General features: G+C 38.9%; 1 protein-coding gene and 1 pseudogene across 7 annotated transcripts in view; one reads left to right on the forward strand and one right to left on the reverse strand.

Annotated features, from left to right (window-relative positions):
• RBMS2 (RNA binding motif single stranded interacting protein 2) overlaps nucleotides 1-17227 on the forward strand; it is a 90687-nt gene that overhangs the window by 39902 nt on the left and 33558 nt on the right. The gene's annotated exons all lie outside the window — the stretch shown is intronic.
• Nucleotides 1130-16166, reverse strand: LOC309812498 (RNA-binding protein 7-like; annotated as a pseudogene). Its single transcript has 3 exons — nucleotides 16154-16166; nucleotides 2669-3166; nucleotides 1130-2111 (listed from the first exon to the last, which is right to left on the reverse strand). The product of its transcript is annotated as an RNA-binding protein 7-like (transcript).

Below are 17227 nucleotides of genomic sequence, written 5' to 3' on the forward strand. Positions count from 1 at the left end.
AATCTTTTTTAAAATTATTTATTTATTTTTGGCTGCTTTGGGTCTTCGTTGCTGCGTGCGGGCATTCTCTAGTTGTGGCGAGCAGGGGCTACTCTTGGTTGCGGTGTGTGGGCTTCTCATTGAGGTGGCTTGTCTTATTGCAGAGCACAGGCTCTAGGCACACAGGCTTCAGTAGTTGTGGCACGTAAGCTCAGTAGTTGTGGCTCGTGGGCTCTAGAGTGCAGGCTCAGTTGTTGTGGTGCACGGGCTTAGTTGCTCTGCGGCATGTGGGATCTTCCTGGACCAGGGCTTGAACCCATGTCCACTGCATTGGCAGGCGGATTCTTAACTACTGTGCCACCAGGGAAGTCCCTAGGAATGAATTTTTGTTTTCTTTTTTCTTTGGTTTTTTCTAGGAATGAATTTTTATAAACAAGTTCTACAATGAAAAGGAAACAGCATCTGTTTTTTAAAATTAACTAATTAATTAATTTTTATTTTTGTCTGCGTTGGGTCTTTGTTGTTGCACGCGGGCTTTCTCTAGTTGCGGTGCGCAGGCTTCTCATTTCAGTGGCTTCTCTTGTTGTGGAGCATGGGCTCTAGGCGTGTGGGCTTCAGTAGTTGTGGCACATGGGCTTAGTAGTTGTGGCTCGTGGGCTGTAGAGCACAGGCTCAGTAGTTGTGGCAGATGGGCTTAGTTGCTCTGGGGCATGTGGGATCTTCCTGCACCAGGGCTCAAACCCGTGTCCCCTGCATTGGCAGGTAGATTCTTAATCACTATGCCACCAGGGAAGTCCCGGAAACAGTATCTTGATACATAAAAGTTTTGTTAAACAAGGTTTTAAAATTTTTAAATCAGAAAGTGTTTAAGACTAAATTCTCAAATGTTCAAATAAAAACAAAAAGCAACCTATACAATTTCAACAATAAAATGTGTCCTTGTGCACTTGTCTTGGGCACTTTGAAAATGTTAAAATTTTAGAAGTTTGAGTGATAGAGGCAGCACTTAAAGGTTTTGTGAACCTTTTTTTTCCCCAAAAAAGTATACTTTCAGTAAAACATTTTACCATTTTATCTGACGATGCATTTACATTTTTATTCTTCCAGAATAAGGGGATTTACATTAACACTGTATTTTTACTGTAAAAAAATACATTTAGAGATATTTAACTTCCTGAGTGGCTTCAGTCATACATCAAACATAATTTAATGAGCAAATTCTAAAATTTTATAATGAAATAGCACATGTAGATGTATACTTGTATGCTCAGTTACAGTAAAATTCAAGATTATATCACAGAACTTACACTTAAGTTCTCTAAGAAGTTAAATAATATGATTTATCCCGAAACTTTACCAAAAAGCTTTCTGAAATGTTAGGAAAATGAATCACTGAAGTTACATTTTCTCATTTATTAACAAAATACTGAGTCATTTCAGACTATCAACTTGAATGTTTTCTATTATATACACCAAAAATCTGATTCACTAACAAGAAACTTCTTGCAGTACAAAAAGATAACAGATAATTAAAATATTTGCTCCATAATACAACTAATCCATATAATACATCCCTTCCTCAATTGTCTAAAGTGATTAGGAATTGTGGCACCTTCGTTTGCATAAAACCCTTTCCTCCTCTTAAAACCCTGAGGTGAAAGGTTATTAATGTAATAAAACTAGAACCACAATTCTTTTCGTTTCTGTATTGGACTGCTGTTAGGCTTTAAAATTTTTATAAAGAAATGTGGTGACTTGTAAAGCTGTTCTATACAGTTTTTTAAGAAAACAGTCCCAGACAAATTAACAAAAAGGGCCTAGAATGACCCTATGAAAACATCCTTTTATCACTTGTTAGTGTCGAGATGAGCACCATTTTCCTTCTCTACCACTGTCTCTTCTGTTATCATAGTCATGGCTCCAGCCATCGTGATTCCTATCTTCATAGAATAAATCATCTGTTTCCTCTGTAATGATGGTCAGACCCATGATCGTGGTGTAACACTGTTTACGGCTATAATGTCTATCCGCTATGTAGGAATGAGAATTCTGACTTTTCTCTGTGATAATGGCGTATCTTGGCGCCACTGGGAGCTTGAAGACTGGTTAAAAGTACGATTATGTGGGGGACTTCCCTGGTGGTGCAGTGGTTAAGAATACACCTGCCGGGCTTCCCTGGTGGCGCAGTGGTTGAGAGTCCACCTGCCGATGCAGGGGACACGGGTTTGTGCCCCGGTGTGGGAAGATCTCACATGCCGCGGAGCGGCTGGGCCCGTGAGCCATGGCCGCTGAGCCTGCGCGTCCGGAGCCTGTGCTCCGCAATGGGAGAGGCCACAACAGTGAGAGGCCCGCGTACCGCAAAAAAAAAAAAAAAAAAAAAAAAGAATACACCTGCCAATACAGGGGACACAGGTTCAATCCCTGGTCCGGGAAGATCCCACATGCCACAGAGCAACTAAGCCCGTCTGCCACAACTACTGAGCCCTCGTGCCACAACTACTAAAAACCGTGCGCCTAGAGCCTGTGCTCTGCAACAAGAGAAGCCACTGCGATGAGAAGCACGTACACCACAAGGAAGAGTAGCCCCCAGTCGCCACAACTAGAGAAAGCCCGTGCATAGCAATGAAGACCCAATGCAGACAAAAATAAATTAAAAAAATTTTTTTAAAGTATGATTATATGACTGAACTGATGGGGAAAATCCTGATTGATCCAGATATGGAGAACCAAATTTCCCTCCATGTGACATCTGTCTCAAAACACTGTTCATCACTGCTTGTCTCTGAAAATTTTCTGAAGAAGAGAAAGATCTTTGAATTATCTGTGCTGATCGAGTCATTTTAGCTCTCTTCATACCTATTAGGAGATGTGGAAGTAGGGTTTGAATTTCCAACACGATGCTGGGGATATGACAAACTGACTTCCTGTGAGGCATGGTTGCTTCCTGATCTAATCTGAATTTTGATGGGCCTTCCAAAAAGCTTGATTCCATAAAGTAGATTCATGGCATAAGGAACAGATACTTTATGTTCGAAATTCACAAACGCAAACTGCTTTGCTTTACCATCCTTATCTTTTGGAATTTTCACTTTTATTACTGGCCCAGCCTGGTGAAAAAGCTCAAAAAGGAGCTCCTCTGTGACTTTTGTTGCAAGGTTGCCCACAAAGAGACTGTGATTTGCTTTGGCTTGCAAATATTTTCTTACATTCTGTAGGCTGCCTTTTTACTCTGTTGATTGTGTCCTTTGAAGCATGGAAGTTTTAAATATGGATATAGTCCAATTTATCCATTTTTTTTCTTTTGTTACCTGTGCTCTTGGTGTCATATCCAAGAAATTGCCAAATCCAATCTCATGAAACTTATCCCCTATGTTTTCTTCCAAGATGTTTAGGTCTTTGATCCATTTTGAGTTAATTTTTGTATAAGGGTAATTTTTTACCCTTACAGTGTAAGGTAAGGGTTCAATTTCATTCTTTTGCAGGTAGATATCCAGTTTTTCCAATACCATTTGTTGGAAAGACTGTTCTTTTATCATTGAGTGGTCTTGGCACCCTTGTCAAATCATTTGACCATATGTGCAAGGGTTTATTTCTGGCTCTCTACTGTGTCCCATTGGTTAGTATGTCTGTCTTTATGCCAGTACCACACTGTTTTGATTACTATAGCTTTGTAATAATTTTTGAAATGAGAAAGTTTGAGACTTCCAGCTTTGTTCTTCTTGTTCAAGTTTCGGCTATTCAGGGTACATTGAGATTCCAAATGAGTTTTAGGATGGAACTTTTTATTTCTGTAAAAAACCCCACAACATTGTTTTTCATTTACTTGTGTCTCCTTCCATTTCTTTCAGCGGTGTTTTGTGGTTTTCAATGTACAGATCTATCACCTCCTTGTTTACTTTATTCCTAAGTTTTTATTTTTGATACTATTGTAAATGGATTTTTCTTTATTTCTCTTTCAGATAGTTTGTGTGTAGAAATAAAACTGATTTCATTGTTGGTGTATAGAAACGGAACTGATTTTTGTATGTTTTTTTTTTTTTTTTGTGGTATGCGTGCCTCTCACTGTCGTGGCCTCTCCCGTTGTGGAGCACAGGCTCCAGACGCGCAGGCTCAGCGGCCATGGCTCACGGGCCTAGCCACTCTGTGGCATGTGGGATCTTCCCGTACCGGGGCACAAACCCGTGTCCCCTGCACCGTCAGGGGGACTCACAACCACTGCACCACCAGGGAAGCCCCGTATGTTCGATTTTGTATCCTGAAACCGTCTTTATTTATTTATTTATTTATTTATTTTTGGCTGCATTGGGTGTTTGTTGCTGCATGTGCGCTTTCTCTAGTGTGGCGAGCAGGGGCTCCTCTTCGTTGAGGTGCACAGGCTTCTCATTGCAGTGGCTTCTCTTGTTGCAGAGCACAGGTCCTAGGTGCACGGGCTTCAGTAGCTGTGGCTCATGGGCTCTAGAGCACAGGCTCAGTAGTTGTGGCACACAGGCTTAGTTGCTCTGCAGCATGTGCGATCTTCCTGGACCAGGGCTTGAACCCGTGTTCCCTGCATTGGCAGGCGGATTCTTAACCACTGTGCCACCAGGGAAGTCCCTGTATCCTGAAACATTATGGAACTTGTTTATTAGGCCTCACACTTTTTTGATGGAGTCTTTAGAATTTTCTGTATACAAAATCATGTCATCAGCAAACAGACAATTTTACTTCTTCCTTTCTGATTTGGATGCCTTTATTTCTTTTTCTTTCCTAATTGCTCTGGCTAGGACTTCTAGTATTATGTTGAATAGGAGTGGTCAAAATGTTCACCCTTTTCTTGTTCTTGATCTTAAAGGAAAAGCTTTCAGACTTTCACTGTTGAATATGATATAAGCTGTGGACGTGTCATATATGGCCTTTATTATGTTGAGGTATGTTCCTTCTGTACCCAATTTATTGAATGTTTTTATCATGAAACGATGTTGAATTTTGTCAATTGCTTTTTCTGCATCTATTGGGATTATCATGATTTTTGTTGTTTTGTTAATGTGCTATATCACATTTATTGATTTGTGTATATTGAACCGTCCTTGCATCTCAGGGGTAAGTCTCACTTGATCATGGTGTATGATGCTTTTAATGTGCTGTTGAATTTGTTTTGCTAGTATTTTTTTGAGAATTTTTGCACTTATATTCGTCATGGATATTGGTCTGTTATTTTATTTTAATGTCATCATCTGGCTTTGGTATCAGGGTAATGCTGGTCTCGTTAAATGAGTTTGGAAGTGTTCCCTCCTCTTCATTTTTTTGGAAGAGTGAGAAGAACTGGTGTTCTTCTTTAAATGTTTGATAGAATTCACTTGTGAAGCCATCTAGTCCTGGAGATTATCAATCTCCTTACTTATTAGTCTGTTCAGATTTTCTGTATTTTTATTATTAAGACTTGGTAGATTGTATGTTTCTAGGAATTTATTCATTTCTTCTAGGTTGTCCAATTTGATGGCATATGACTGTCCATAGCAGTGTCGTATGATCCTTTGTGTTTCTGTGCTATCAGTTGTAATGTCTCCTCTTTCATTTTTAGTTTTATTTCTTTGAGTTTTCTCTCTTTTTTTCTTGGTAAATCTAGCTAAAGCTTTGTCAATTTAATCTTTTTAAAAAAACTAACAGTTTTCCATTGTTTTTCTATTCCTGATTTCATTTATTTCTGCTCTGATCTTTGTTATCTCCTTCTTTCTGCTAACTTTGGGCTTAATTTGTCCTTTTTCCAGTTCCTTCAGGTTATTTGAGATCTTTTTTTTTTTTCTTCTTCTTAATGTAGGCAGTTATCACTCTAAACTTCCCTCTGTGCTCTATTTTTGCTGCATGCCATAAGTTTTGGTATGTTGTGTGTCCATTTTTGTTTGTTTCAAGATATTTTTTTATTTTATCTTTGACCCATTGGTTGTTCAGGAATGTGTTGTTTAATTTCCACATATTCGTGAATTTTCCAGTTTTCCTTCTGTTATTGATTTCTAGTTTATATCATTTTGGTCAGAAAAGATACTTGGTATGATTACAGTATTTTTAAATTTACTGAGACTTGTTTTGTGACCTAGTGTGCTCTATCCTGGAGAATGTTCCAGGTGCACTTGAGAAGAAGGTGTGTTATGTTGTTTTTAGATGGACGGTTCTGTATATGTCTGTTAGGTCCATTTGATGTAAAATATAGTTCAATTCCATTGTTTCTGTATTGATTTTCTGTCTGGGTGATCCATTCATCATTGAAAGTGGGGTATCGAAATCCTCTGCTATTACTGTATTGTCTGTTTCTGCCATCAGATCTGTTAGTATTTGCTCAGTATTTTAGGTGCTCTGATGTTGGGTATATACACATTTACAACTGTTACATCCCCTTGATGAATTGACCCTTTCTTATCATTGTATAATGACTTCCTTTGTCTCTTGTTACAGTTTTTGACTTAAAGTTCTTTTTTCTGATATAAGTATAGTTATCCTTGCTTTCTTTTGGTTTCCATTTGTGTGGAATATCTTTTTCCAACCCTTCACTTTGTTCTTATATGTGTCTTTGTAGTAAATGAGTCTTCTGCAAACAGCATAAACGTTAGACCTTGTTTTTTATCCATTCAGGCACTCTGTGCCTTTTGATTGGAGAATTTAATCCATTTACATTTAAAGTAATTATAACTAGGTAAGGACTTATTATTGCCATCTTGTTAATTGTTTTCTGGCTGTCTTGTAGTTCCTTTCTTCCTTTCTTCCTCTCTTACTGTCTTGCTTTATGAATTGATGATTTCTGATAGTGGTATACTTTGATTCCCTTCTCTTTATCTTATGTGTATCTGTTATAGGTTTTTGTTTTGTGGTTACCCTCAGGCTTACTTGAAACATCTTATAGATGTAACAGTCTATTTTAAGCTGATAACAACTTAGCTTTGATTGCATACAAAATCTACCCTTTTACCCCCACCCCCATTTTATGTTTTTCATGTCACAATTTACATCTTTTTATATTGTGTAACCATTAACAAATTATTGTAGCTATAGCTATTTTAATACTTTTGTCCTTTAACCTTTATACTAGAGTTAAGTGGTTAACATCACCACATTACAGTACTAGAGTATTCTGAATCTGACTATATGTTTACCTTTACCAGTATGTTGTATATTTTCATATATTTTTGTGTTACTAGTTAACATCCTTTCTTGTCAGATTGAAGAACTCTTCAGCATTTCTTGTTAAGGCAGGTCAAGTGGTGGTGAACTCTCTCAGCTTTTGTTAGGGAAAATCTTTATCTTACCTTCACTTCTGAAGGACAGCTTTGCTGGGTAAAGTATTCTTGTTTTGCATTTTTTTTCTTTCAGCATTTTGAATATATCATCCTATTCTCTCCTGGCCTGCAGGATTTCTGCTGAGAAATCTGCTCATATAGCCTTATGGAGGCTCTGTTGTATGAGAGACATTTTTTTTTTCTAACTGACTTTTAAATTCTCTCTTTGTCTTTGATTTTAGATGATTTTCCTATAATGCATCTTGGAGAAGGTCATTTTGGATTGAAACTTTGGAGTGAGCTGTTAGCTTAATGAACTTGGATGTCCACATCTCTCCCCACATTTGGGAAGTTTTCAGCCGTTATTTCTTTGAATAAACTTTCTACCCCTTTCTCTCTCTCTTCTTCTGCGGCTCCAGTAGTACATAGATTGTTTCTGTTATTATGCCCTGTAAGTCCCATAGGCTTTCTTCATTCCCTTTCATTCTGGTTTTTGTTTGTTTGCTTGTTTTTTTGTTTTCCTTCTGGCTGGATAAATTCAAATGATCTCTCTTCAGGCTCACTGATTCTTTCTTCTGCTTGCTCTAGTCCAAAGTACTTTTAAGTTGCCCAATCCAACTAGTGTTCTGTTTGTTTTTTAGTTTTTATCTTACATAACCTCTTAGTGGCATTGCTGGAGTTGACTATTCCCCATTTCTTGAAACTCTGTCTTTTGTTGCCTCCGGTAACACAACCTTCTTGGGTCTTGCCCTTTTGCCCTCCTCTTTTGACCTCCTTGTCAGTTACTCTACTCAATTTCTGAGCGTTTATATTTCTTCAGGTTTTCTTGCCTTCTTTCTAAATATACTTTATTCCTAGATTTCACTTATTACTATGCTAACAGATTTACAGATAATTGCTAGACCAGACTTCTCCTCTGTGTATCCAACTGCTTAATTGATATTTTTTCCTAGAAATCTCACAGGTTATTAAAATTAACATATTCAAAATGTAATGATTGCTTTGCAGTCCTCAAATTGGCTCTCCCCTCCATCTCTACAGCATTAGTGAATGATACCATCATCCATCCAGTTACTCAAGCTAGACACTATACTTTCCTGCATCTAATTTATAAGCAAGTCCTTTGGTCCTACCTATAAACTACACCTCAGATCGTTCCATTTCTCTCCATCTTTACAGCCATCTCTCCAATTATAGACTATATTGTCTCTTGTTTGGACTATTACAGTGGCCTCCTAATTGAGCTTGCCATTTCACCCCCTGCCTCGCTTTTATTTATTCTTCTTATAGTAGCCAGAGTAATATTTTCAAAACATAGATCAGATCTTATAACTTCTCTCTTGTATAAAATTATTCACTGACTGTCTATTGTGTTGAATGAAAGCCAAGTACTTTAACACAGCCTGGAAGGTTCTGCCTACCCCTCCATCCTTCATTACACTCCAGCTTCACTGGCCTTCTGTTTCTTTCAGATTCAGTTGAAAATCTCACTTTGTGTCTTTTGCCCATTTCTCTTTCTGGAATGATCTTTTATTTCATTCTCTGAATGGCTAGTTTCTGCTCTTCCGTGAAGTATCACTTAAATGTCACCTTTCTGACTATACTAACTAAAGTAGGTCACAGCCTTCTGTTCTTTTTCTTTCCCTAGCCCATTTATCACACTGGGTAATTATACAATTACTTTGTGATTATTTGATTAATGGCTATATCTCTACTAAATGCTGAATTCTGTTAGGACCAAGACCATCTCTAGTCTTTGTCTTAGACCATCTTTAACTTGGCATTTTGTCCTTGCTATCAGACATAGTGCCTGGTACTCTAAATCGGGCATTAAGTATTTATTGAATGAATGGATGTGAGCTCCTTTTATATTTCAGGCACTGTAAGAGCTTTATATGTATTTATTTTAATCCCCACACTAATCCTATTACATAGGTGCTGTTACTGTCTGCATTCTGTGGGTAAGTTTAAGCAACTTACCCAAAGTCACAGACTAGTACATGGCAACACTAGAATTAAACTATAGTCTTTGATTTTTGAGCCCTTGTGTTTTAACCCCTTTCTGCTAGTTAATGGGCTCTGTAGTCAAGAAATATACTTTTGAAAAAACATTTAGTAAACATTGATTCATTGCCTACTCAATTGCTAAATGAATAGTGAATAACTGAGTGCTTATATCAAAACTGAATCTGATTTTTCCTCATTTGTGAAATAAAGGTCTTACATTATAAATGAAAATGATTTTCTTTGTTGTCCCAAATTGAATTATTACTAAATCATTATTTTACAATTACAGGATTTGTAAACTGGTAGGGCCAGGCACACTAACATTTTACCCTGGGCTCCATTTCAACTACCAAAGGAAATACTTGCCTAGCCTTTAAAGACTGCTGGGGTTTGTGGGTTTCAGTTTGAAGCATCCTTCTTCCTCCACTCCAGTTGAGAAATAAGAAGAAAGTTTGACAAATGGAAATAAAAACAACAACTTTATTACTGATAACACTCATATTCAAGAAGGTAGCTTGTATCTGTGGGCCAGTGGATTTTCTAATACTGCCAGAATTAGACAGATTTCTCCATCTAGGTGCAAGCAGTGATCAAAACCAAACCAAACAGAAGCTACAGACTTCCCCTGTGGGGCAACCCCTGTGAAACCTCACCAGTATGTAAGGTAGCAAAGCTGAGTGTGTGCTCCCTTCAGGCAGCTGAACCCCCAGAGCGAAAGAGGACAGAGCTGTGCTGCTGCTTCTAGAGCTTCCTGCACAGCAGGAACGATATGCTGATGTCTGTCCCTCTACACTGAAGGGAGCAGTGGAGTGGGCAGTAAGTGTTTTCTCCAGGGAAGATGATGATCAGATTCCTCAGTTTAGTTCCATTTTCACATATCAGACCAGTACTTAAATCTAGTAGATTCTTTGATTATTGAGGAAAAATGATAAGCTAAGTTTCTTTACCTGTTTTTTTGTTTTTTTTCTTTTTGACCACACTGAGTGTCCTGTGGGATCTTAGTTCCCTGACCAGGGATGGAACTCACGCCCCCTGCCGTGGAAGGGCAGAGTCTGGACCACCATGGAAGTCCCTCTTTTTTAGACTGTTGATTTGAACACATTTTAGAAATTGATCTCTTAAAAAAATAATTGGAACTAATTGTTGACCTTGCTTATAGTTCGTGAAAGCCATTGCTGTTCCTGTGTTTAGAGAAACAGCAATGGAAAGGGTGCGGACTTGGGAACCAGATGATCCTCAGTCAAAAATAAGATTCTACTACTTATTAATTATGTAAACTTGGGAAAGAAAGAACTCCTCTGAACCTTAGTTTCCATATCAATAAAAATGAAAATGGAAGGAATTCCCTGGCGGTCAGTCCAGTGGTTAGGACTCAGTGGCACTTTCACTGCCATTGGCCTGAGTTTGATACCTGGTCGGGGAACTACGATCCCACAAGCTGTGCAGCGTGGACCAAAAAAAAAAGAGAAAAGAAAAGAAAATAGAAATTATACCTATCTCATCTCATTATCATTTTTTTTAAACAAACCTCCACCTTCCTACTTTCTAAATTTCTCTTCTACTGTCTCTTTTATTTATTTATTTTAATTTAAAAATTTTTGGCTGCATTGGGTCTTCGTTGCTGCGTGCGGGCTTTCTCTAGTTGCGGCAAGTGGGGGCTCTCTTCGTTGTGGTGCGTGGGATTCTCATTGCAGTGGCTGCTCTTGTTGTGGAGCACGGGCTCTAGGCGCATGAGCTCAGTAGTTGTGACTTGCCGGCTCTAGAGTGCAGGCTCAGTAGTTGTGGCACACGGGCTCAGTTGCTCTGCGGCATGTGGGATCTTCCTGGACCAGGGCTTGAACCCGTGTCCCCTGCATTGGCAGGTGGATTCTTAACCACTGTGCCACCAGGGAAGCCCTCATTATCTTCTTTCTAAAGATTATATTAGATAACAAAATCCTATGGGACCTGGAATATGGTAAATAGCCAACATTTGTTATTTTCCCTTCCCTTTGCCTGAGAAAAAGATAATAAAATAAAAGGTCAGTTGACTATTGAGATTAACATCAATAGTCACTAAAGAAGCTATGTTGTTACTAGGAAGTTTTGTTTTGATTTTATGTTTTTATGTCGTTGTTCTGTTTTTGCATTCCATCTTGTGCCTTTTGAAGGCCAACCTTTTCTCTCATTTTGCATTTCTTCATAGCATCTCCACATGCTACATATTAGATACAATAAATAATTGTTCAGTTATAGATTCTTTTTTCTATTCTCCAAATAGTACCTACTTAATACATTTTTTTCAAAACAAACAACTTTTTATTGACATGTAGTTGACTTGTAATGTGTTAGTTTCAGGTGTACAGCACAGTGATTCAGTTATACATATATATGTATTCTTTTTCAGATTCTTTTCCATTATAGGTCATTACATGATACTGAATATAGTTCCCTGTGCTATACAGTAGGTCCTTGTTGTTTTATTTTATATATAGTAGTGTGATTTATTTTATATATAGTAGCATGTATCTTAATCACAGACTCCTAATTTATCCCTCCCCCACCCCCTTTCCCCTTTGATAACCATAAGTTTGTTTTCTATGTCTCTGAGTCCATTTCTGTTTTGTAAATAAGTTCATTTGTATCATTTTTTTAGATTCCACATATCAGTGATATCATATGATATTTGTCTTTCTCTGTCTGGCTTACTTCACTTAGTATGATAATCTCCAGGTCCATCCAGATGGTTGCAAATGGCATCGTTTCATTCTGTTTTATGGCTGAATAATATTCCATTGTGCATATATATACTGAATCTTCTTTATCCATTCATGTGTTGATGGACATTTAGGTTGCTTCCATGTCTTGGCTATTGTAAATAGTGCTGCTGTGAACATTGGGGTGCATTTTTTTTTTTTGGCCATGCTGCGTGGCATGCAGAATCTTAGTTCCCCAACAAGTGATCGAGCCTGTGCCCCCTGCATTGGGAGCGTGGAGTCTTAACCACTGGACTGCCAGGGAAGTCCCCTATATCTTTTTTTTTTTAAATAAAATTTGCCATCTAAACCATTGTTTAAAATTTTTATTTATTTATTTTTGGCTGTGTTGGGTCTTCGTTGCTGTGCGCGGGCTTTCTCTAGTTGCAGTGAGTGGGGGCTACTCTTCATTGCGGTGCGTGGGCTTCTCATTGTGGTGGCTTCTTTTGTTGCGGAGCACAGGCTCTAGGAGTGCGGGCTTCAGTAGTTGTGGCACGTGGGCTCAGTAGTTGTGGTTTGCAGGCTCTATAGTGCAGGCTCAGTAGTTGTGGCGCACGGGCTTAGTTGCTCTGCAGCATGTGGGATCTTCCTGGACCGGGGTTCGAACCCGTGTCCCCTGCATTGGCAGGCAGATTCTTAACCAGTGTGCCACCAGGGAAGCCCCCCCCCATATCGTTTTGAATTAGTTTTCTCTGGATATATGCCCAGGAGTGGGATTGCTGGATCATATGGTAACTCTAATTAAATGGTTTTTGAATGGGTTAATTTTTATGCTGGTACAAACATAAGAATTTCCTTGACAAATAAATTACAAAAAATAGGGGACTTCCCTTGTGGTTCAGTGGTTAAGACTCCACGCTCCCAATGCAGGGGGCCTGGGTTCAATCCCTGGTCGGGGAACTGAGATCCCACATACCACAACTAAGCCCGTGCACCGCAGCTACTGAGCCCATGAACTCTAGAGCCCGTGCGCCGTAACTAGAGAGCCTGTGCACCGCAAGGAAGATCCAGCACAGCCTAAATAAATAAATAAATTAATTAATTAAAAAAATTTTTAAAGAAAACTGCAAGAAATAGGAATGGATAGGGAACTTGTCGATTAAAAGATGTGTCAGACATAACGACCAGTGACAGTATATGGACCTTACTTGGATCCTATTTCAAACAAATAAACTGGCGAATTCCCTGGAGGTCCAGTGGTCAGCACTCCATGCTTTCACTGCCAAGGGCCTGGATTCAATCCCTGGTCAGGGAACTAAGATCCCACAAGCTGCACAGTGTGGCCAAAAAAAAAAAAAAAAAAAATCAAATAAACTGTAAAACAAAACAAAACAATTCTGACATATATAAGACAATTGGAAATGTTAACTCTATTTTATAAAATTAAGGAATTATTAATTTTTAGATGATATAGAGTTGTTTGGGTTTTTATATATATATATATATATATATATATTTTTTTTTTTTTTTTTTTTTTTTTTTTTTTTTTTGCGGTACGTGGGCCTCTCACTGTTGTGGCCTCTCCCGTTGCGGAGCACAGGCTCCGGAAGTGCAGGCTCAGCGGCCATGGCTCACGGGCCCAGCTGCTCTGTGGCATGTGGGATCTTCCCGGACCAGGGCACGAACCCGCGTCCCCTGCATCAGCAGGTGGACTCTCAACCACTGCGCCACCAGGGAAGCCCAATTTTTTTTTTTTTTTTTTTTGCGGTACGCGGGCCTCTCACTGTTGTGGCCTCTCCCGTTGCAGAGCACAGGCTCCGGACGCGCAGGCTCAGCGGCCATGGCTCATGGGCCCAGCCGCTCCACGGCATGTGGGATCCTCCCAGACCGGGGCACGAACCCGTGTCCCCTGCATCGGCAGGCGGACTCTCAAACACTGCGCTACCAGGGAAACCCCTGGGTTTATTTTTTTTTTAAAGAGATTTTTCAGAGCTACATGCTGAAATATTTCGTAATGAAATTATATATTTGGTATTTGCTTTGAAATAATGTGGGAGGTAAGGAAATAGGTGGAGTTACAAATGAAGCAAGTTTGTCCGTGAATAATTGTTAAAGCTAAGTGATAAATGTGTAGGGATTCATTATACTCTTCTTTTGCCTTTGTATGTTTTCCATAATTAAAAGTAGAAAAAGTTATTCTTATGAAACTTTGCTTCCCATCCTCTGAACCAGGACTGTCTTTTTTTTTTTTTTAATAGGTTAAGATATGAGCAGCTTTAATACCACAGCCAGGCTAATTATTACTTAAGGATATCACTGAATGCAACTGTCAGGAGTAAGCCTAAGCAAAGATAGAGAAGAAGGGAAAAAATGGAGGAAGAATGGAAAAGAGTAAGAGAGAGGATGGAGACTAGAGAAAGGGAAAGAAGTAAAGGGGTAGTAGAGGGTTGCCTCTAAGCTATAAGTCTCTTATTCTCATTCTAAATTTTCTTCCAATTTCACCTCCAAAGGATACTAGAGGTAAGTAGGAACCTGAGATTCTGCTCTGTAAGTTCTGTCAAAACTGTTTTGTAATAAGGAGAAAGAAAAATCGCTGTTTTGTTTTAATATATCAGTCTAAAAGAACAGGGATTTCCCTCTTTTCTATATTCTTTATGGATTAAGTATACTGTAGCTATTATGTAAATAGTATATCTTTATATGGCTATGGGTACTGGACCTTGCAAAAATTCTTACATAACCTTCCACATTACTATCCAGGAATTAGATAGAACTTATAGAACTTTCTCTTCCTCTTTTGGAGACCTTATTACTTTGTTTATAGTTGGCTTTTGATATTCAGTTCTTACTTTGGCAATCAGTCCTCACCTCCACCCCTTACCTCCAACTTCTGCCCCATTCCCAATTGTAGTTTAAGACCATGAGCTTGATAAACTAGGTTAACACTTTGCCAAGGACTAGTTCTGTTCAGATCACTGTCTTTTTTGAGATTCAGAGTACGTTAGGAACTATGAGAGCGTGGGTCCAGGAGTCAGGCTGTATGGACTCAAGTGTTTTAACCTTCTATCCTAGTTTTAAAAAATTAGTATGTCAGACCTTGAAACTTTTTCTTTAGTTTTTAAATAGATAATAGATATATGGACTTGGTATAAAATATAAAAGGTTCAAAAAGTCTGTTTTCACCCCATCTTTCATATACCTAGTTCGTCTTTTTAGCGGCCAACATTATTAACTGTTTCTTGTGAATCTTTCTGGACGTATTTCTATGTATATTATATCAGACCTTGAAAAATTATATCCGCAGTTCTTTGTGACTTGTAAAAAGCAGACTAGAGGGACTTCCCTGGCGGTCCAGTGGTTAAGACTCCACGCTTCCAATGGAGGGGATGCGGGTTCGATCCCTGGTTGGGGAACTAAGATCCCACATGCCCTGTGGCGTGGCCAAAAAAAGGCAGGCTAGAATAAGGATTAAACTTTATATACCTAATGTAATGCTAGGTGGTTGCATGTATACATTTTATTTTGATCTGAAAATAGACTAGGCATGTATACCTTCCATATTCTTTGGTTAGGTTACTTTCTTCAGGTGTGTAGTATTGCCAGTGTTTATTGTTTGGTGAATCAAAAATATTTCTATAATGATCACAGGAGCAGAATCTTTTCATGACTTTGAGATTTTAGGCCTTGATAAAACCAGACCCCTCATCTACCAATCTGGGAATTCTTTGTGTAGGTGGTATGGGGTGAAGAAGAGGAGTGCTGGTGTTTCCTGACTTCCTATGGGTTTGTGGTATCTGTATTTCTGACCACAATAAAATTGTGTCAGATGATGAAAATAGGGTAAGTGACAAGGTAGGGCAAAATAAACTATAGGCAGGCATTATCTTTTCCTATATATTTTCTCTATCTGTGGCAACTTTATTGCAGAAGAGAGGCACATATTCTTCTCTGCAAGCTCTGAAGCTCCAATGATGCCATTATTCTTTTTCACTTTGCAACTCCTCCTCAGGCCATACGATGATCCACCAGCTAGGCTGAATAGTGGAGGAGTTGTGTAATGCAGAGTAGCACTCCATGGGGGCTCAGTTGTATCCTACCCATGTTCTCCCCAAGCAGTTGGTGGTCATGTTCAGACTTAAGCTACTTAACCTTCAAAGATCCTTTTTCTGTCCTGAGAATTAATTAAACTTTTTGCTTTATGGTTCCTGGTACATATGAGATATTGCCACACTGACATGTACCCACAAACTGGCGGCATAGTCGGTTATTCCTTGGGATAGGGGCATGGGCTTGTGCTGCCTAAAAACACTGTGCCTAAAAGGGCTATGCCCCCCAATAGAATTGCCCATATATTTCAATTGAGGGCTCTTGCTCTAGTAAGTCTATGTAAGCACCAGTCTTATGTATATTTTCCTCTAATTTATTTGGTTCACAATTCAAATGCCTTTGTTCCTTAAATGTTCTACTTTGACTAGACATTACCTATTGCCAGGGAACTTAGAACTGTTTTCTTTCCAGAAGGGAGAGAAAGGATGTAGGGTCATGTAAAGGACTGCTTTACATGTTTACTCAGCTGTTTGCCTTGGTTTGGATACTGTCAGTATTAAGGTTTCCATTACTTGGTTCTGCTTAACAAAAAGTGAAGCGACATAACAGAGGGAATGTTGAAATAAAACTGAACCTCAGTTTCTAAGTTTTAGAAGGGAAATAACACATCACCTGCCCTACTTCACAAAGTTGTCTGGAAGATGAGATGAAATCATAAAGTTAAATCAACAGTTTAACTTAAGATACTGTTAAATTGTTAGATTAAAAGAACTCTGCATCAAACTGTGCCTTGAGGATTTTTGCCCAGTGAGGAGGTTCTTTATCCAATCTTAAAGAAAGCACAGTTTCTCAAGAGTTTCTGGTACATATCCTCTTGCACCTGAATCTTTAAGGTAGAATGGTTTGTTCATCCTTTAGGGTCCTAAAAGGAAACAGATACATACCCAAATGGAGCAATTTGAGAAAGATGTAATAAAGGGACTATTTACAAAGGCACTTAGGGAAACTGGTGAGAGGGAGTAGGGTACCCTATGGCCAGCAATTACAGAGCCTACGTACTCTATATCTAAAAGGGCAAAGAACTGAGAGAGATTACCAGGATCGAAGAGTGTATGGAGAGAACTATGGGCTTCAGTAGAGGTATGCAGCCAAATCATGGTATTCTGGCAGGGAAAGGAGCAAGGAAAAGAAATACTCTGGTCTCATTCTCCTCCTGCCCTTTGATATCCTACTGGTATATATCTGGTTAGCCAAACCCAACTGGAAGCCAGA

The sequence above is a fragment of the Mesoplodon mirus genome, assembly GCF_964341445.2.
Source record: "Mesoplodon mirus genome assembly, chromosome: 11".
NCBI lineage: Eukaryota > Metazoa > Chordata > Mammalia > Artiodactyla > Ziphiidae > Mesoplodon > Mesoplodon mirus.